The 21,997-nt window shown below is 41.7% G+C and overlaps 1 protein-coding gene across 4 annotated transcripts in view; it reads right to left on the bottom strand.

Moving 5' to 3' along the window:
* WDR7 (WD repeat domain 7) overlaps positions 1–21,997 on the bottom strand; it is a 2,460,073-nt gene that overhangs the window by 1,110,736 nt on the left and 1,327,340 nt on the right. The window lies entirely within an intron of this gene.

The raw sequence follows: 21,997 nt of genomic DNA, 5'->3' as shown, positions 1-21,997 counted from the left end.
GCCTTCTCGGTGGCCGCTGCCAAAGCATGGAACCAACTTCCTTTGGCTCTCCATGCTACTGCTAATCATCTGGCTTTCAGACCCGTTCTGAAGACTCTTCTTTTCTAATACTCTTTTCTTACCTGATACCCCTTAGCGCACGCTGCGCTTTATAAATCTACATAACATAACAAAGAGCAGTTACAATATTGTCAACAGGAAATGTTGTATATAGGTCAGCTGATTTTGCATGAAAGAAAAAAGGTTACTCCTGAGAGAGCTGAGGCCATTTTGAAAACAACAAAGCCACACGATAAAGCACATGCAAAGATGTCTGGGACTATGTAACTATGTCAGAGCATGGGTCTTGGATTACAGTTCATATACAAGGCCTTTATTACAAGCTCTAAGGAAAGCACGGGCTACACAAGAGAAAATCGTCTGGACTGAGGAGATGGAAGAAGGGTTTGATGAATTAAAAAAGGCTATTTGTACAGCTCCAGTTTTAGGGATTCCTAATTATGCTGAGGAATTATTTTTATTCTCTCATACGGATGGTACCGTTATGACGGCAGTCCTCACAGAAAGAACCACACTGGGGTGCAAATGCCTTGCATATTACATTGGAATTTTGGACCCAGTAATGAGGGGCCATTTTCTGTGCGAACAATCTTTGGCATCCGCTGCATTCGCCATTGAGAAGGCTGTAAGTATAGTGATGGGATGCTCTATGTTGAGCATGCATTATTTGCCATATTGGAGAAACCAAAAGGGACACCAACTTCTCAAAGGGCTTCTGCCTACGGGGTAGTCATATCAAATCCAGCGATCAAAATAGTCAGGTGCAGAATAGTGAATCCTGCCAAGTTTGTAGCTGACCCATTGGCAGAGGATGAGCATGTACATGACTGTTCGATATATGAAGAGTTCTATGATGAAATCCCTAGGATAAAGGAAAAATGCTTTAGCAGGGGGAGAAATTGTTTTCATTGACGGTTCTTCAAGGATCGATCAAAATGATGGGCAGAGATATACAGGTGCCGCTGTGGTGAAACACAACCAAGGGGGAGTTCCAAAAAATGACAAGTTCACGACTCCCGTCTCACTATTCAGCACAGGCTGCAGAGTTAGTGGAGTTGAAGGTCACGCTCGAGAAACATGCAGACCAGTAAGTAACGGTGTATAGTGACTCTGCCCATGTGACGTTAACAGTGCATGCAGGATTAGCATGTTGAAAAAGGAGAGGCTACCTCCGAGCGGACGGCACTTCAGTGCAGCATGCCCCTTTACTGGATAGGCTTATCAAGGCACTAAAACTCCCAGTAGCCATTGCAGTCGTTAAATGAGCAGCTCACACAAAAAAGCCAGGCATTATCTCACGTGGAAATCAGGCAGGAGGCAATGAAGCCAAATGCACTGCATGTGAAGAAGATATGTCTTTCGATACGCCTAATGTAAATGAAAAACTGGTGGTGATGATGAGTGTGTCCGACCGCTATAGTAATCTTTCAAAGACACAATTAATAGAGGTTCAGGGAGAAGCACCTTAAGATTAGAAGGATCTGTGGATGCGAAGAAGGTGTTCTTTAAACCCCTCTGAAGCATTGTGGGGACAAGACAGCACTTTTAAACCGGTAATGCCTGTAGCCTTATTAAGGGTGGCGCTAGAACAGCTACACAACCCTGTGCACACAACTAGAGAAAACCTTGCAGAGGATTGGTTTGTGTTCCAAATTTGTTAGAACACGTTGCATTCTATGTAGTAAATTGTATTGTGTGTCAAAAATTCACTGCTGGGCATACACTGCACACAGTCAGAGGAGTTGTCCCGAGACGTAATGGCCCCTTTCAGCATTTGCATATCAACTATGTCGATATGCTGCAAGTATGTAATGGGTATAGATACATGATTGTAGTAGTCTGTCCCTTTTCACAGTGGATTGAAGCTGGTCCATGTACACATCCAGACTCTACCTGTGCAGCAAAAATCTTAGTGCGAGAAGTATTTCCTGGATGAGGAATATGTGAAGTATTACGATCAGATAATGGTCCTCATTTTGTGAATCAAACTTTTGAGCAGATCGGCTTGTTGCTTGGTATAAAGCACACGTTTTCTTCGGGCTTATCATCCACAAGGAAATTGGATCTGTGAGAGGCTCAACGGCTTGCTTAAAGAAAGAATAGCCAAATTGAAGTTTACCTTGAAGAAAGGGCGGTTACATTGCCTACCACTGGCATTATATGCATTGAGGAACCAACAAGGTTTGAACCACCATCTCACCCCCCACAAAATAGTGACAGGGAGGCGAATGAGGACACCCCTCACACCTCCATCCAGAGCTAGAAGTGATGCTCAGCCAACATCAGAAATGTTGGGAATGGAGTTACGTGACTACCTTACGTGTATGACCTCAAGTATCTATGTCATTTCAGGTCAGCTACGGCGAAGAGGGTGTGGGGCAGCGCAGAACACAGAACGAGATGCTTCAACAAATGGACTTCAAGAACTATGTGTTCCTAAAGTGTTTCCCGGAGACGCAATCCTAATTCGCAATCATACGAGAAAAAAGTGGGATGAGCCCCGCTTCAACGGTCCTTTCCTCGTAAGAAGACGTCATGCCGTCTGCAGTCAGAGTGCAAGGCAGACGGGCTTGGACTTTTCTAGGAGACAAAGATTTATGCCAGAGAGACTATCACCCCCACACCCTTCGGAAGCAAGCATCAGGGAAGAACCTCAGCAAATGCAGACAAGGTCTATGACGAGGAAGAAGGATGCAGAAGCTGTGTAAAGACAAAGAGTTAATTGGACTTTGGCTTATTTCGAACACTCTTTTCAGTCATTTAGAGGAGAGTTAAGGGAAGATATCCGTTTGTGAGCCACAGGAGTTTGTGACATTGGACTGAGGCATGCTTAAGCCTTGATAAGAAGAAAATATGCCAGATCTTGATTTCGTTTTCGACAATTGGAAGAGGGTACAATACACAGATTCATTTCTCACCGAGTTCCTGTTTGGGTCTGCTCATGGTGATACCCAATGACAACATTTCACGGATCATATTTGAAGTTTTCTTGTTTGTGTTACGCACATATCCTGCAATTCTGGGGAGAACTACTAGCGTTCATGTTTTCCTGCAAGATCCTAAAAATTGTCTTATCGTAAGGAGATTGCTCGCAGCCATTATTGAGCAAGTTTTGCAGCTTCCTGAAGACAGTGGGGAAAGTACAAATGCCCCTATAAGCTGACGATGCCCACAGACTGGTCAGTTTGGTCTTGTATTATCTGGTTGAAGTGTGTCCACAGCTTGTCGGAAGACACACAGATGTTCGTTCGTTTCTACGGGATCCTAGGAAATAATGCAGCACTGTATGAGATTTTGAGAGACATTATATTTCAAGTAAATGCTTACTCCTTGAGAGCTCTGAGTTTTGAATGAGGCTTTTCTTCGAGAGACAGATTGAGGAATCACTGACTTAAAACAACCCTTGTTTCATGCTGAAAGAAAATCATCATGTAATCTAGTGAAAGGCCGATTTGAGGAGTTCATTTGGAATTTGTGTTCATCATCCAGTAAGCAGTCGGTTGACCAAGGAAGGGTATCGAGTGAGATCAGCAGTTTCAGAAGCCGTACATCATGGTGCCAAATTAAAGTTTTTTTTTTCCTTCCTTAGGAAATAAAATGGGCAGCATTAGTAGCAATATCATCATGCCAGATCCAGAGAGACGTCCATGTTGTTCAAGAAATCGATGCTGTACACTGACATATCTTGGTTTTATTTATGCTTGCATTCTGTTTAGAATAATATTGCTTTCACTTACTGTGCGAACCTCCTATTACATACAAGTGCAAGGAGCAAAAACTCATGAGAATCTTCCTAAACAGAAGGAGGGTATAAACGTGGCAACTACTAGGCAAACAAGATCCTATGTAGTCATCCCTGTCCCAAAGAATGATGCGGAATCACTTAAGCCTGAGTTAAACGTAACTGATGGTCAGTTACATGCAAAAAGTGTCTTAGAGATTATTTTCGGGCACCAGAGACAGGCTTTATCAGGGAGACAACAGAAATGGGTGTTGAAAGACGAACCTACTCAGTTAATGCATGCAAACACACCTAGTCCACTGTCGAATGTTCCTGAGATTGGTCCAGGTAGAAAGAGTTATACTGACATTTGTATGAATTAATCATAGCAGATCACAAGAAAAGAACAAGATCTAAAAGAGATACCGGGGTGGATGACTTTGAGCTAAATGATTATCTGGATAGTACAGCACATTTGGGAAATAACATATGGTATCAACATATGAGGGAAGTAGGAAGAAGAACCTCAAAGAAGGAATGCTTTGTATGTGCATTCCTGCCTTATAGTATTGGGAAGTCTAAAATCTTCATAGATATTGAAATAGATGTCCTGACAGCTCATTGTCTTTCACACATAGCACTTTGCAGAACCAGAGGCCAGTTCATGGGTCTAGATGCTTATCTCAAATGGGCAACTGAATGAACAGATCCAGATGATGATGAATATGTCCAAGATACAAAGACAAGAAACAGAGCTCATACTAAGAATCATGTGATCAGATACGAGAATCGTGGAGTGATAGGAGCTGGGATCAAATGGGAATTAAACAAAAAGTTAGAGAGTCCAGGAAAATCTGCAGAAGAAATTTGTAGATGGAGCAAAAGAGGTCAAATGCAGATCTGGGGATCAGTGTTATTACCAGACGGATGGGAAGAAGGAGTGGTGATCTGCAGAGCCTGGGTGGTCATTGGTTGTTATAAACTTACCATTGACATTGTGCAGAATGGATGCAAGCCACTATGGCCAAGACTTGCTAAGCTACTGACTTGGGTCGAAGACAGGGGAGGACCCTTGCAGATAGTGCCCTTGGAAAATGCAAAGTTGTGCTTCAGAAATAATGGCACAAGAAAAGTTGGAACTGTGGTCGAATCTTTGATGTACCAGGAATGATTAGTGGACCAGCAGTAATCAATCATGGATTACTATTGGACTTGTGAATATAGGGCATACATGAAGCTACGCAAGGATTGGGGAAGACGATGCTCATTAGTGAATGTTCATGTTCCAGCACTGGTGATTCCTAAAAATGACTTAAACCTTGATAGATTCCCGAAAGCAGATGCTCACCTGAGAAAGAAGAGATATGTGGAGCGGATAAGAAGAATAGCCAAACAGCATCAGTGTTCCCGTTGATCTTCATGCCAAGTGTCCAGGTTGCAGCAAATATCAAATGGCTGCAGATTACCAGATGGGAATTGCTACAGAGTCAACACTATCATAAAGGGATTCAATGCTATCGGGGAAAATTAAGCACAATACGACTGATGACTCTTCAGAATAGATGTGTCTTGGACATGATCACAGCTATGGATGGAGGTGTTTGTGCAAAAATCGGAGAATCATGTTACAAATTTATACCCTCTCATGATGACGAGAATGGAACCTTGACAGAGCCCATAGGTATGCTGAGAAAACTCCATGGCCAGATGATCGAAAAAGTAGAAGATATTACGGATGACAGCTGGTTTGGATCGCTCTTCTCTTGGGTTCCACAATGGATGGCAGACATTTCTCAAGTTCCTTGGAGCCCTCATACTAATGATATTGCTTGGATTCTGTGTGATCAAGATAATAATCTCCTAATGCAAGAAAACAGCCAAGAAAGCCATAGGGATGAAAATCATGATCGATATTGAACCAGGATGGAAAGCCAAAGACTTGACAGATGAAGAAATCAGACACTTTGTGAAGGCCAGTATCCATGCACCTGAAGGAACAAATCTTATGGTTTCCACAGAACCATAAGAAGTATGTGGGAAGATAGATCTATTGCAGTCCAAATGGGGAGTGCAGCCTCATGACATGGAACAAGGATGAGCAAGTGAAATCAGCAGGATGCCTGAAGGGAGTCAAAGATATGCATCCCAAGGAAGCTCTTCTTCAGACCAGGATGTCTAGATGTGAAGGATGATGAGAGAGTGATCGATAAATCGCCCAGATGGGGGAGTGTAGAGGAGGAGCCAAGTACCCCCACCTCAATCACTTCACCCATATTACTTGAATTCTGGAAACCAGAGTATGTGACATATGTGGAACAGTTGAAACAACAAAGGCCAAAAGGAATCCTAGAGGCAAGGCTCCCACTGAGAAAACCATACCTGCATACAAGAAAATATGATGGTCATTTGAATTAAATCCAGGAAGAAACGGAGCAAGCGAATGGTCAAGGTGAATGGTGACGTCATACAGAGCGAGCTGACTTACCTAGAAGAGATGCAGAGACTAGAGAACACAGATATTCTATAAGGCATCAAGAAAGTATCAAGGATAAGGGACATCTTGAGATCAAGGTGAAGAAGCTGATACCATTAATTGGATGAAGAAAGAAATGCAGTTTACACGTGTACAGATGCAAAAGAAACACAAGCAGACAAAGTATTGTTAAAGGCTAGCTTTATAGTGAATAGATTTCAGCATGCGCCTATATATATATATATATATATATATATATATAATAAATGCATAAAGAGTAAAGGATGGATGTTTCCACTACCTGTTATAGCAGAGTTGGATTTAAAATGGAAGGCCTCATTCTCAGTGTGACGCAGTAAGAAAACACATGAATGGAAAGTGAATCTCGAAAAGACGAAGCTGGATGAACCGTGAAATCAAGCCAAAAAGCAAAAAGTCTTATCATGTTGGAGTTAGCTGACATTGGATACAGAATCCTGTGAAAGAACAGCTTTTGTTCAGAAGGCATGAACAAAACACAGAAGACGTCAGAGTAGTATTTTAAAGATATTAAAAACTTGAAATCATGGTCTACGTTAGGGGAAGGATGAAGTTGGACGAGCAAGATGCTCATACCTACGCATGAGGGCAGAGCGTGCCTTCACTCCCCTGATTCTCCACAGTACAAAACAAACTCAAGGCCAAGCGTCAAAGCCTAATTGGCTACATTGACCATTGGGGTGATGATAGATCGATATGTTAATTGGTGGGAAGCTGGGACTAAGACAAGCTCACCGGCACCTGGCGGTACAATCTGCGTGCTGCTAGACGTAGGTGGAAAAGTACTGACAAAGGTTAGAGTGCCAACCAACAGTAGGGGACCACGTAATTAAGAGTCCTATAGTTTGTGTAGCCAATGGGACATTGTGTATTTAGTGACGTTGATAGTGGCCATTTTTAAGGGAGGGCTTAGTTGCCCCACCTGATGTTAAGAAACCCATCACTTCCACTTATTATCCCATACTAGTATGGATCGTAAGCTTAGATTTTCGCTCAGAGCCCATCATAGTTCTTAGTAGGTTTTGTAGTTTGCCACGTAGGATGACATTGGCAGTGACGCAGGTCAATGTCAATGATGAGTTGTTGATATATAAGCTACGTTTTTTATGAACTGCTTTGAGTAAGAGGATAGAGCGAATTTGTTGATGTTCGTTGTGCTTCCTGTTTTAGACAATTGAAAATAAAACAGTTATCCTTTTTACCAACTAACTGAGTCATTTTTTATTATTGATGTTTGAGTAACGTCTGCATCCCCATCCATCTCCAGGGTTATTGCTGCTTATCTTAAACGGCTGAGGTTATTCAGTTCACTATCGCACATTCGGAAGTCTTTGATTTTGATGTCAATAGGATCCAAGCCTTAACGAGGGAGATCCATGCTCCAAGCCCGAACAAGGGAGACCAAGAGTAAACATTGTGGCACAAAGAGGTCCAAGCCTGACGGAAGGAGACACATGAGAAATACTGGAAGCAAGAACTTGTGCATGTGAAGATCCTGATAGAAATGGAACTTTGATATTTATTTGTTATGGCAGGCCCTCTGCAGTAAGAGAGTTATTGTAAAAGAGAAGAAGGCCCTGATATCTATGCTTTGAACTGTGTCCTCATGGCAGAGAAGCCAGAGTGTGTACGAAGCTTGAATGTGAGGCCTAGCCCTGTGCTGAAAACGTGATGAAGGGAAGCCAACTGCTCAACCGTCGTGACATTATTTCTTGAACACTTTTGTTACATACATTAATGCCCCACACCCTTTTGTATTTATAAGTAAGGATTGGCAATAGGTTTATTAGTATATTCCCTTTTATTTTGACAGAGACTCGACTAGGACTGCATTATTACTATTTGATGGTTGTAGCTTGCTCCCATCCTCAGATTTAGTTTAGATAAGCGTTCAACCAACCCAATGAAGTTCAATAAACACCCTATAACTGAGATCACTTGTGTCCTCTGTAAGGAACGCATGGTGGCAATAGTAAGACAGACATAAGTGACCACAGTTAAAGGGTCTTTACTGAACTTTAGCAAGGGTATGATAAGCACCTATCTAAACCTAAATCTTAGATGGGAGTTAGCTAAGACCATCAAATAATAATATTGCAGTCCTAGTGGAGTCTTTTCAAATTAAAAAGGGTCTATAAACAAAAAAAACCTATTGTCAATCCTTAACACTAATTTACAAATAGTGTGGGGTGACGTTCATGAAAAATAAAGAAGTGTTCACGAAAATGAAAAGTCAGGATGATTGAGCTCTTGGCCTCCCTTCCCCAGGTTTTCAGCACAGGGCAAGACGGTTCACTCAAGCAAAACCTCTGGCTTTCGAAACAACACAAACGCTCCTTTCCTTTTTACCAGTATTCAATTTAGGCGTTCGCCCTGGACCCCCCTCAGTCGGGCTCAGATCCTTTTCAAAACCAAAAAGTTCCACATCAAATCCCCCTTCTTCCTGGCTCAGATCCCTTTAAACTATATTCAGATCATTTCTTCTTGAGTGATTCACGGTTCACCCTGGATCTCCCTCAGCCGGGCTCAGATCCCTTTCTCTTGGTCAATTAGTCTCCCTCAGCTGGGCTTGGGCCAATTTCGATGTACTTTAAACTATCGAAGACTTACGAATGTTCACGGGATTTAGCAAGACACGTTGCATGACCACTTCGATCTCAGAATTTCTTTTTCTCACACTCAACATCAGTTGGATACCCAACAGAGACCTTTCAATGGGTGCCCATGTGGCGCCAGACAACTCTGTGTATGGTATCTTGGGTTGCCTCTAAAAGTTCCATCACAAAGTTCATTTACTGGTTCCAATTATACTTGCGTCGCTCCTTGCAAATGACTCCCACACTGTTCTCTTTGTCCAATGTTGCTGATTGCACCCTTGGATCAAAACACAAGCTGGTTTGCTATCAGTCCTGCCGAATCACCGGCTGTGCTGCCTTTTCTGATGTTGCTTTGTTGTAGAAGCCAAGGACAGTACCACAGCGGCAATCGCTCCTCCACGCCTTGGTTATCGATGCCGGAGAGCTCCAGGTATCTCCGACACACTGTGCAGGTTTGATCATCCGTAGTTCCTGGTCTTCGGTTTCTTACTTTCCAAGGCTCATGAAAGTTACAGTCTTTAGAGGTCACGGCTACTTCCCTCCGTTGCGATTCATTCTGGTCTCGCCGTCTTTCTCCTTGTATTAAACTGCAATCTTGGAACTGCCATTTCCTCATGTGCTTTGCCTCACTCAGAGTGCGCTTTTGTGCTCCGCCTTATATCATGTGGGGAAACGTGATGGAAGTCAGGTGTGTGTAACAATCCGTAATTGCCTGACCTTGACTGTCCATGGTGTTAGGACATGTTAGGTATACGGCTCTGGTGTTAGTCCGTTGTCGCTCACGGTGAACTGAGTAAGTGTTTGTGTCCGAAAAGGGGGAGAAGGGGTGAATTCCTAGGTATCCTACCTGGTAGGATGGAGAAAATGTGTTATTGGGAAGGGGATACCGCGTCTCACCCTTCGGTGTCCCACTTCCACTCCTGAGGACCCCTCATCCAGGTGATCCTCCCGGACTGGTACACACACAGGAACTGGTTCCAAAAGCATTGGTTGTGTCCTGGCCACCTGGATGACAGATCCCTGGGGACTAGCGGGTGAGACACCTTCTGGTTCCTCACACTGTCTTCACTGTTTGATACCATGCCTTCCTTACAGTGGACTGTGCAGTCTGGTAACTACGCCAAGACCACTGCAACGCTGGCCCTGTGGAGCCAAGGACAAGAAGCAGAGAGAGTCAGAGAGAAAGCAAAAGCTCTCCTGACCGAACAAATATAAGTCGCTATCACGTAAGCAGGACCGGTGATGCCAACCCATGGAATAGAAAGTAACGGGGACAGCGGGAGACCCGGAAGGGAACACGAGTATCACAAGGACCAGAATCATACTAGTCAAAGTAGCCGTAATGTAAGCAAGTCGAGCACAGAATATTATTGGCACAATCATCACAGGATTCATATTACTCATTCCGGTGGTGCAAGAAAGAATCGAGAAAGTGAGAATCATCACAGGACTCATGCTACTCGTCCTAGAGATACGAGAGGGAACAGAGAGAGTGAGAATTATCACAAGACTCATCCTACTCATCTGAATAATACCAGAAATAAGACAGGAAGCTGGAGCAACATAAAGACAGATTCTATTTCCCTGGTGATACTAGAGAAAGAAAGACTTTCAGAGACACTTGAAAAAAAGCACAATAATAGAAACTCAAAGGCCAAGAACATTGAAGAAGAGGACTTTACAAAATCAAGAGAAAGGGGAACTAGGGAGTAGCAAAAAAGTCCCCTAAAGGAACTGAATGAGTTAATATAGCAGATAGCCAAAACTATCTAAGAATTATATATTTAGGCTGGAGAAGCCTTTCTAGGAGAAGGGAGTCATTCTCCTGGGCAGCTTTTTTTGTTTTGTCCTAGTGGTAGGGCCAGTGCAGCTTAGTTTTGGATGGAGGCAAGACTGTTTTGGACTTCACAACGGATGACACGCACCCTAGTTAGTTTTGTTAGGCAGGGAAATACACAGATTAGGGATACTGAGACTTTTTTTACTTATCATTTCAATAGAACATCTGTTAGAATGCCAAAAGCTGGTCTGTCTCTTCCTTCTGAACTACCACAAGGGTAAGACATTAGATGTCAACAGCGCAGAGGAGCATTTGTACAATGTCTTTGCTCACTATATGGCAATGTTCTCCCAGTGTAAAAAAATATTTACATGCCGAATGCATACATGTCAATGCTGGCTATACCCATACATGCCAGCATCCCCACATACAAACATGTTGATGCTTGCTTTGCCCATAATGCCTGAAATGATACAATAAGAAAACATGTCCACGCTGGCTCTGCCAATATATGCCACTAACCCCACGCAAGAATATACTGTTATTGACTTTGCCCTTAATGCCAGCAAAAAAATCTATGCCACAGTAAGGAAATATGTCCCCAACGGCGGCACCAGTGTAGAGCAGTCGGCCCACGATAGAGCACTCACCAAGTGGGCTTTGCCCTTGATACCATAAAAAATGCTATTCCACTTTAAGAAAGTGTCAGACTGTCTGCACCAATGTAGGCAGTATGGCCACACAAGAACACTTCCTTTAGGACGGTAATAGTGTTCCCAACTATGTTAAAGGATTTGTAATCACAATGCAGTTTATTTAATCGGGATTGGGTCCCTACCAGTAGGAGACCTGTTTTATCCTCCTAAAGGCAGAGTCCATGTTGCGCCATCCAGGCTTGGATGATTTGGTAGATTGTATTGATGGCGTTGGTATACTCAGTGTGGTTACCGGTGATAGGCACGAGGATCTGTGTATCATCAGCGTAGTTGGTAAATAAGATGCCTTGTTCGTTCAGGAGGTCGAACAGGGGCTTAGTGAAGATATTTTGTCCACTGGGCAAGCAGGCTCTGCTATCATGACAGGTTATTGGTTAGGTGTCCACTAAATGGCACTGAAGACAGCAAGGATCAATTCTTTACACTGGTGGTTTACATTCTGTTTGACATTACATTTGCTTTATTTAACATTACTCGTGTGGCAAAATGTTTCTTGTGGTCACAGGTTAGTATTGCTACCTGTTGTAAACCTACACATTTTCATTTTACTCAAACACTGGTAGTGTAGGCGCACACACACTGGTGTAAGGACTGCCTACTCATGACCACAGAGGAAACTCCAGCCACATTTGAATTTCCAAGCATATTGCAACAAAATATATGCATCGCATTAGCAAGAGGTTGGAAGTCTGGACTTGATTTCTCTCAGTCCTCAAACTGACAGTCTGCTTACAGCTGTAATTGTGGAATTGTTAATCTTTTTTAAGAAAATATGTTTTTATTGGTTTTATATCAAACAAACAACAAACAAATAACAACCAAACTTGCAATACATGCTGTAGTATGTCAGATTTTATACAACACAATCAGTATTGACTACTTTCCCATTCCCTGCCCCCCTCCCCAAGCCTACATCACTTCGCGATCTACTTCTACAGTTTGCAAAGGGGTTTCCTTGCTCACGTCCTCCGCCGGATCTTGGTCACTTGAACAGTCCTGCGTGGATCCAAATAATGTGGCTATTAGGTCTCTCCAGCTAGTCTTGGTTTCCGCTTCTTCACCCCCCCCCCCCCATGTTTCTAGCATCCTGCCATACTACAGTTCCGGCTTCTGCCCATTTCTGGAGATCTTTCCACCATACTTCAATCCTAGGTCTGTAACACGCCTTCCATCCCATGGCAATCCTACGCTTCGCTAGTATATACGTCAAATCCTTTAGTTTGCTTTCATGTTTAAGTTTACGTGATCTGGGGAAAACCCCGAGCAGGCACACGCATGCTACCCCAACTGTTATTTTAATCCCCCTTTCCTCCAATCTGCTGGCTATTTCTCCCCAAAATGTCTTGATTTCCGGGCGCGCTCAGAACATATGCGTCATCCCAGCCTTCTCTTCGCCACATTTGGGGCATATTTGCCTTTCTGCATTACTGAATTTGGCTATTCTTTGGGGTGTCATATACGCCCTGTGCGTTATGTACAACTATATTTGCTGTAATCTCGCATTCCTTGACACTTTCTTGTGGTACCCTTGGGCCCGCTCCCACATTCCGTCACTCATCGGGGCACCCACCTCCTCCTCCCTGTCCTGCTGTAGTTGTACCACTTCCTTTCCCACTTTGGACATTATTAGTTCATATAACCTGGATATCTCATGCCCTCCCTCTGCTATATCGTATATTGTTTCAATGGTGGTGTCTGGTTCTTCTTCTAATACTAGTTCTGACCATTTTCCTTTAATCAACTGGACCACCCTGTGATACGTGAAATATTGTCCTATATGCAACCCTGTTACCTCCACCAGCTTCCCAAATTCCTTTATCGTCCCCTCTTGCCAGATGTCTCACATTGTTGCTATCCCAAACGATTCCCAGTGTTTCCTAATTATCTTAATTAACTGCACCTCATTCTCCACCAGTACCACCAGTGGCACCTGCGGGGAACACGGGGTCGGATTTTCCATTACCTGACAGGCCTTGTGCCAAATTTTCCACCCCAATGTCATCATCTTTGGGCACTCTTTCATTTCTGTTTTGGGCAGCCATATGGCTTCCTTCAAGAAGTATGGGGCACAATCCTGTCTAAGCAGCCTGGATTCTGAGGTAGGTCTTCTGATAGCCATTTTGCCACATATTGTAGCTGACTCGCTAGACAATACATTTCGAAGTTTGGCAAGTTTATGCCCCCCTTATCATACGCATTTTGCAATTTCCAAAGGGCTACCCTGCTCCTCGTCCTATGCCAGAGGAACCCCCTACACATGCTGTGCACCTTGTCAAGGAATCGTCTCGGTATCAAGTATGGTATATTCCCAAAATAATGTAATAATCTGGGTAGGACCACCATTTTCAACATTGCCACTCTACCCCTCATCGCCAGAGGGAGCTTTACCCAAAACTTCATACTATTGTCTATGCCTTTGACCGCCTTCTCGGTATTATGCTGGTGCTCTGCCTCAACCGAATGGTAGATGTCTATCCCAAGGTATCTAAATGTATTAACCTCCCACAATATTTGTAGAACTGGCAATTTCTCTCGTGGAATACCGACATATCTATCCATAGGGAATATGCATGATTTTTTGGGGTTCACCGCTATGCCCGATAGCACCGCAAATCGTTCCATTACTTCCAGAACATATTGGAGGTTTTCTTCTGGGTATCGTAAATAAAAGAGCATATCGTCAGTGTATAAAGAAATCAGGTGCAATTCCCCATTTATGTTTATCCCTATCGTATCATACGGTTGCCTTAGATATATCACCTGGGGCACTAATGCTAAGATATACAGCATGTATTAGTTTGTCTATAATCCGTTTCATCCTGTTTGCTAGTACCGCCGTGAGCATTTTACTATCTTGATTAGGCATTTACAACGGTCTAAAGGATCCACAATCTTTGCCCGGCTTATTGGGTTTTGGGAGTGGTATGATAATCGCCTCTCTCAAGGACTCCGGCAATCTTCCTATTTCGTATGCCTCATTTAACATAGCCAAAAGCAGAGGGAGCACCTCTTTTCTATACAATTTATAGAATTCACTAGGGAGACCGTCGGCCCCCGGGGTCTTGCAAGTGGGTAGCTGCACCATCACCTCCTCTAGTTCTTCCAAGGTTATCGGGGCGTCTAGGTCCTCTCGCTCCGCCGCACTAATTTGTGGCATACCTATATCTTGCAGTGTTTGTTTTATGTCCCTATGGTTGCTTCCCCGTTCATCCCCATACAGCTGTTGATAGTACTTTAGGAATTCTCTATTCAAGCCCTCTTGGGTGTCCACTACCTGCCCATCCTCCTACTCTATTGCCCTTATTGTTGGTCTTGGGGTCTCACTTTTATATAACCATACTAGTACCCTTCCCGGTTTATCTCGTCCCACATGTTGTCTTTCTACATATCTCTTATAATTTAAGTTACACAGTCTCTCCCAGTGTCCCGTACATTCTTGTTGCAACCTGCTCATGGTTTCAGAGTCCTCTATAGTATTACTTCCGCCTCTCATTTTCTCCAACTCCCTTTCCGCTTCCAGCAGTGCTGTTAGTATCCCTCCTTGTAGTCCTTTAGTCTTAGCTATGGCTATCCCCCTCATTACTACTTTCAAGGCTTCCCAAAGCGTACTTGCCGACTCAACACTACCAGTGTTAGTCTCAAAGTAACTGACTATTTCATCTCTCAAATCCTCCCTGAACATCACATCTTTTAACGCTTCAGCTCTGAGGCGCCACGTCGGTATCCTTGCTCTTGGGGGTCTATATTGCCATGTGAGGGCCAGTGGCGAATGGTCTGACAAGACCCTTGCCTTGTATTCTATCTGTACTATTTCTGCCATCAGCTCTTGCGTGACAAACATATAATCTAGCCTAGTATGCAAGTTTTGTGGTGCCGAGAAATGTGAGTACTGTTTGTCCTGTGGGTGGAGCATCCTCCAAGCGTCCTCAAACCCGAAGTCCTTTAGGAATTTTTAATCTTTGCAGAGGCTGTGATAAAGTTCAAGTCTATGCGTTTTGTGTTTTATACCTAAAACTATTCAATGTGAACTGTCCGTATATGTTTAGATAGAAGCATGCAGACGTGAGTTAGGGATAGGATAATTCCAGAAAGTAGCATAAATAAAGCAGAACAGATATTCAAATCTTGTAGCTTTACGGTAGGACAGGGCATACATTTAACTTCTGAAAATGCGGAGTCGGCACTGAGTCTTGAGTGTCTTGGAGGAGGCACTGTGCTTTTCGTTTTGCTGTTGCTTTGGAGTCCTTCCTTTAGCTCCTTGTCAGCCAGGAGGCGGAGCTATACTCTTCAAAAAACCAGTGCACCCGCGGAGCGGCGCGAAGTCGGCACTGAGTCTTGAGTGTCTTTGGTGCCTTTGGTTCCGCTGACCAGGCAGGTGTGCTTTTTTATTTTTTGGTTGTTTTTCCCGCCTGCTTTTTAAGCAAGTGCGGGTCCTTTAACTATTCTGATGGAAAATAATGAAGCAATGGACTCGCCTCAGAACCGATCAGGCCTTCGCCGAGGAGGAGGTAGTTCTTCCAAACCCGTCAGGCCTTCGCCGAGGAGGAGGTAGTTCTTCCAAACCCGCAGTAAGAAGGAAAACTTCGGCACATATAATAGGAGCCGATAAAAATGATTCAGTTGACATAACAGCTTCAAATACTGCGGATCTATCAAATGCTTCTCAAATGCATTCATTAGTAGGCGGTAGCGCCGTGACTTGTATGCAACAGTGTATGCAGGATTGTATGCAGGAGTGTTGTAAGAATGGCGAGTTTGGCGAGTCTGGTGAGATTGATGAGCGCTGCGCCCTTGGCGAGCATGAGCAGTTTGAGAACGGGAATGAAAATGAGAATGGGGAGAACAGTGCTGATTTGGTCAATAATTCTATCAACGAAGGTGATAATGATTGCTTTATTACTGAAGCTGAAACCAAAATAGAAAGTGAAACTTTTAAAACAACTAAAACAAACAAATCTCCATACTCCACTGGTATTGTGCTTGTACCTAGCGCTCCCACTAAAGATGGAGTCCAAGAATGTAAATATTATTCGTGTTCCGAGTTTCCAATTGATGGTAATACAGAAACTAAAAAAATGGTACCAGTAGAGATCCTTCCTCAATTGCGAGTTTTAGCTGCAAAAATTGTGCAATGTACAAATGGAGATAACAAACTGAATACTCTGCCTCCATTTGGAGAATTAATGTGTGGCGAGCGGACCCAAGTCGGATTTAGACTTGGAACAGATCACACGACTCAAAACATTCAATTACAAATAAGTGATGATGAACAACCCAAATTTGGCAATTGCAACATATTGGATCAGCAACCGCTTACCAAAACTCATGGTATATCAAACTATGAAAGAAGGGACTCTATTAGTGTGGCAGATAAACTTTTGAAAGATTTATTAAAAATGAATTTCGATTTCAACAACCGGACTAACAAACAGAGTCTATCCACATTAAACAGAGGAGGCGTTATGACACGGCAGTTACCTCATGACGATGCATATACTGAACATTTTGAAATAAGTAAGAATTTCTCGGTAGACCTTGACACAACTATAATATCTCGCAGTCCTGCACGCAAAAGAAAAAGAGGAAGAAAAAGCCTTTCAGGCGAAATAGCCTGTTCTCAAAGAAGAACTCCAAATCAGTCATATACGCTTCATTCATCAATAAGATTCACAGCGACCGAAAACAAAAATCAAACGCATAGCAAAGGACTAAGCGAAATTTCGGCTTCTGCAAATGAAAAAAGAAATATTTCATCTACATCATCTTCTTCTTGTACTTCTGATTCGTCTTTTATGGAAAGACCTTTTCCTAAAATAAGACGTGGGTATGGGAAAAAGAAAAAGTCCTATTCACAAAAAGAAAAGGGCGTATCTGGAATAAATATACCGGACATACAAACAATGCTTATGTCCTCCATGAACATTGTACTTTCTCCGTACCTCAAATTACATGAACAAATGGATGGAAACATTAAAGACCTAACTACGCTAATAGCCTTGCTAAACACTAAAGTTGCTAACATGGAAGTCGAACAACAAAAATGTCAGGTCAACCAAAAACAAGATAAGACTCAAAATGCCAACTTTCTGAAATTAATCTTAGACGCCAATCACAATTCACATGAGGATTAAAAAAATAATAGCAGAAGTTGCTCGAGAAGTGCTGAAGCTTTTTAATAAACCACACTTACCTGCCTCAAATGATGGTAAAAATAGCAGCCCTAACTTAGACAACTGCTGCAAAGTTCCCATTATGGAGAAATATCATCTGCCAACAGTGCAACCTAATTTTGAGTGCAGAACTATTGAACAGGTATCCAAAAAGAAAGACTGCACATTCCTGGAAAAAAATAAAGAAATTCTAACAGTACTTGTAGAAAAGGATATAGGAAAAGTATGGCAAGGGTGCCTCCCTCTGTCAGAAGAATCCTTTACTGCACCCAGGGCTGAGCGCGAGATTTTATGGATGGTCTGCAAGAGAAAAGGCTGGATAGATCTAAAAAGGACAAGAATGATTCAGCAAAAGAGTGTGTTTGTACCTTAAAAGCCAAACAGAGTGAAAATAGAAATACTGGAACCTTGGGAAAGCCTCTAGCAGAAGACATAATTGAAATAATAGAAATAAATGTACGAAATGTCATCGAAGATCAGCCCAAAACATACGCAAATGTCAGCGCAAATGAAGATCTTGGTACAAAAAAACAACAAATGATAAAACAAAAGATGCTTCAAGTGAGATCAAAGATTTGCAAGAAAAAAAACGTAGAAGCACCCAAGATGCTTTTCGATATATTTGGGAAAAACAACTCAAAGCAAGTTCTAATAAACAAAGCTCTGCAAAAAAAGAAATCTAAAAATCAAAAAAGAGGAAAAATAACAAATGGGGCTTGAGCTATCTTAAGAAATTTGAAATCAGTTACTGTTAATTTATCAGCCAACAACTGCGATACTTTGAAAAATATCCCGGATGAATATGTCAATAGAGAAAAACAAAAAAAATGCCCTTGCAAGATCTTGAAACACACAATGAAACATCTATACCTTCCATTCCAGATCATGACTCTGTAATGGAGTCTGAAGCAGCTGACATTGAGACTCTGATGAATCTCTCAACGTATGAAGATCCACAGGAAGTGAAAAAAATGGGATGTGATAAGGAAAACGCGGAGATTGACCTGGCTCAGTCTAAGACATCGATTGAGCCCATCGAACCAACAAGGAAAGAAGATGAATCAGTGTCTGGGCGTTTTTGTGAATGGGTGCTTGGATCAAAGAAAGCCTACTTCTGACTCATACGAAGAAACAGTGAGCCCGTTTAAAACCCTAGATGAAAAAAGGAAAAGATTTCTATTTATGTCATTAAGCCAAAGTAACATCGCCCCAAAAATGAATATGGCTTCGAGTTATAAACCAGCTGATGCAGAAAGAATATTGAAAGAGGACAAATTATTTCCTATAAAAAAACTTGAACCAACAATGTGCTTGCAGATGGTAATTCACGTAAAGCGAAAGGAGACTTCTCTAAAGCCCAAAGAAATAATACCAATACTAATGGTGAGAAAAATAATATCAACAAAATAAAGGCAAAATACTGCCTAAGTCTTGAAAGAATTCTGAATATTCAGGATGGACTCCTAATGAACAGAAAAAATGTCTTAAGTCTGTTCCATCATGTTCCTGTGTTACGCACTATTGAGTCCAGTGATATTCAGGCTGTGGAATTCAAGGATGATATTGCTTTGGATAGTGTTTATTTTATATGAAAATTCCAGACTTGTGTGTGAAACTCTACTACAAGGTGCTGCAGCCCTACTACCTTGCGGTTTTGACAATGTCGAAGTAGATAGTACCAGCCTGACCAAAAAATCAAATGATGTAGTCCCTTTGACTGAATATCAGCGAAATGAAGTTCCAAATGAAAGTCAGTCAAATTCGCAAATAATGGCAGATGAAAGTTGGAAAGTGGACTACAAACAATTCAATCTGCTTCGAAATTAACATACTAATAATCAAAAAGTAAAACAATCCGAGCTAATTCGAATTACAGCAAAAAACTCATCAAATTCCTCTAAAAAAAAAAAAAAGAAGTGAAGAGAACCAAGTGCCTCATAAGGGGTGGAATTGGTTAGCAGCAACCTTAGCGAACAATAGCCAAAGTAAATGTTTATTGAAGCCGAAAAATGTTGGCCTAGCCATTGGCTCGTGGAATACAAGAGGCTTTTTACTTTTTACTCATTTGCATAATTTCAAAGATAAATGGGTAAATGAGATAGATATAATATGCCTGCAAGAAACTTGGTTAGATATCTGTCCTATTACAGAGGATTATGAAATAGCATTCAATCCTGCTATTAAAGGGATTAAAGGACGTCCAAGCGCAGGCATTCTCACTCTTGTGAAAAAAGCCTCTGGTTGTAGGCTGATGGAATAGAACAACATATCATCTTATATTTAAGTTGTTACCGTCAAAAGGAACATTAATAATGACAATAAACATCTGACACTTTTTGTCATAAATTTGTATTGGCATCATAGTAAAGCTGGAACACCATCCTTTGTTAAACAAATTATGGGTATAATTGACGAACTAATGATTAAAGATACCAGTGCCGGTCTGATAATATGTGTAGATTTTAATTTGGATTTTATAGAAAGAAGTAATAATAACCTCTTAAGGAAACAGCATTTGATACAAAATTGGTCCAAAGAACTAACTTTACGGAGACTCTCCAGGCTGAATGGTAATGTCGAGGGAGACATACCTGCCAAACCAACCTGACAAAGAAATGAACAAAACTCCATCTTGGACTACATTTTTGTATCTGAAAGTTTATCATTACGGATTCTAAATTTCAAAGTGCTTAACAATATGATCATAGCACATCTTGAAATGCCACAACAATCGTTTCCAACAACATGGAATTGGAATATAATTCCCAATTGTAGTGGTAACAGATTAAAACTTAATTCACAGCAGGTGAATATATTGAAAAATGATTATGAAAAACAAATTGACTTGTTGGGTGTAGATTATACCCCCCTGTTAGAACGAGAAACCAGAGTGGTATCCAGTCTCAAAAATACTCACATATTTACAACCCTGAAATTGTCATGAGGAAAAGAGAAATGCGCAGGGCCCTGCGACAATTAAAAAATGACAGTCAAATGGATCAGCTGAAGATGAGGAAAATGATCAAACAATACTATAAGAATTAGCTGATAGCAGAATGTGCTCTAACCGAACAACATGATGCTGAACAAATAATGAAGTCCATGAAAGAGAAATATTCTGCAGATTTCTGGTCAATTATCAACAATGAATCTGGAATACAGATAGCATCAAATAAGAACATGGTCACTGAAAAAAAATGGATTGAGCATTTTTCAATCCTGTTCTCAAAAGAGGGAAACACTCCTGACCCTCCGCTACCTGTCCTCTCTTCTTGGGATATTCAGTTTGATCAGGTAGAAATTTTATCAGACATCAAAAAACTTTCTAACTCTCGAGCACCTGGTCCAGATGGCATAAGAAATGCCATGCTAAAATCTGTTCCAGAAGCCTGGGCTGATTTCTGTAAGGTACTGTTTGATAGAATCGCCATGGAAGGTATCACCCCTGTGTCGTGGAAAAAAGCCATTGTTGTCCCAATATTTAAAAAGGGCAATCGATCAAACCCAATGGATTATAGGCCTATTGCCTTGCTAGATGTAATAGGTAAGATTTATGCAACACAACTTCAGCATAAATTGATGGAATGGTTAGTTTTAACCAATCATATTCATGCCAGACAAAGTGGATTTGTGAAGGGCGTTGGCTGCTGCCAAAACTTAATACTCATCAATTTAATAAAAATGGACATGATTATGAAAAAAACGAAAGTGTACCTTGCATTTGTTGACCTGTCTCATGCTTTTGATAGCATAGACAGAGAAATCATTTGGACAAAATTAAAAAGCTGGAATTGTCCAAACAGCCTTTTACATGCCATCAAGGATTTGCATACCGATACTAAGATCTATATTCGGTTGGATGCAAGTGGAACTCTATTGGAACCCATTCGTACTCATTGTGGAGTCAAACAAGGGTGTCCTCTAGCAGCCATAATATTCAATGCCTTCATCTCTGATATCGGTGAAGCACTTGGAAAAGCAAAAGGATTTGACCCGACAATAATGGACTCTGCTTTAAATGGGATCCTATATGCAGATGACTTAGTCCTAATGGACCTTACACCCATTGGATTACAAAGGAAACTGCACGTGCTGGAACAATATGTCCAAACTAATGGTCTAAAGATAAATCCAAGTAAGTCTGTCATTATACCATTACAAAATTTGACTAAAGGTACATCCAAGAAATTCAACTGGTGCCTTGACGGTGAACCACTACAACAGGTAAAACAGGTAAAATACCTGGGTATGTGGTAAATTCCAACATAAATGATCATACTTGGGTTGAGAAAACAAAATCAAAATGTCGTCAATTAAGTGCCCAAGCTATGGCCTTAGATACAAAATATGCAAGATTTCATTTTTTCCGACTTTAAAATTTTACAAACAAAAAGCGGTGCCTGCTATAATTTATGGCGCCGAAACTGCCCTTGGATGCCCT

Source organism: Ambystoma mexicanum, chromosome 6p (assembly GCF_040938575.1).
Source record: "Ambystoma mexicanum isolate Mex_15411 chromosome 6p, UKY_AmexF1_1, whole genome shotgun sequence".
NCBI classification, from domain to species: domain Eukaryota; kingdom Metazoa; phylum Chordata; class Amphibia; order Caudata; family Ambystomatidae; genus Ambystoma; species Ambystoma mexicanum.
The sequence above is the reverse complement of the archived record's forward strand: the minus strand, read 5'-3'. Positions and strand labels throughout refer to the sequence as shown.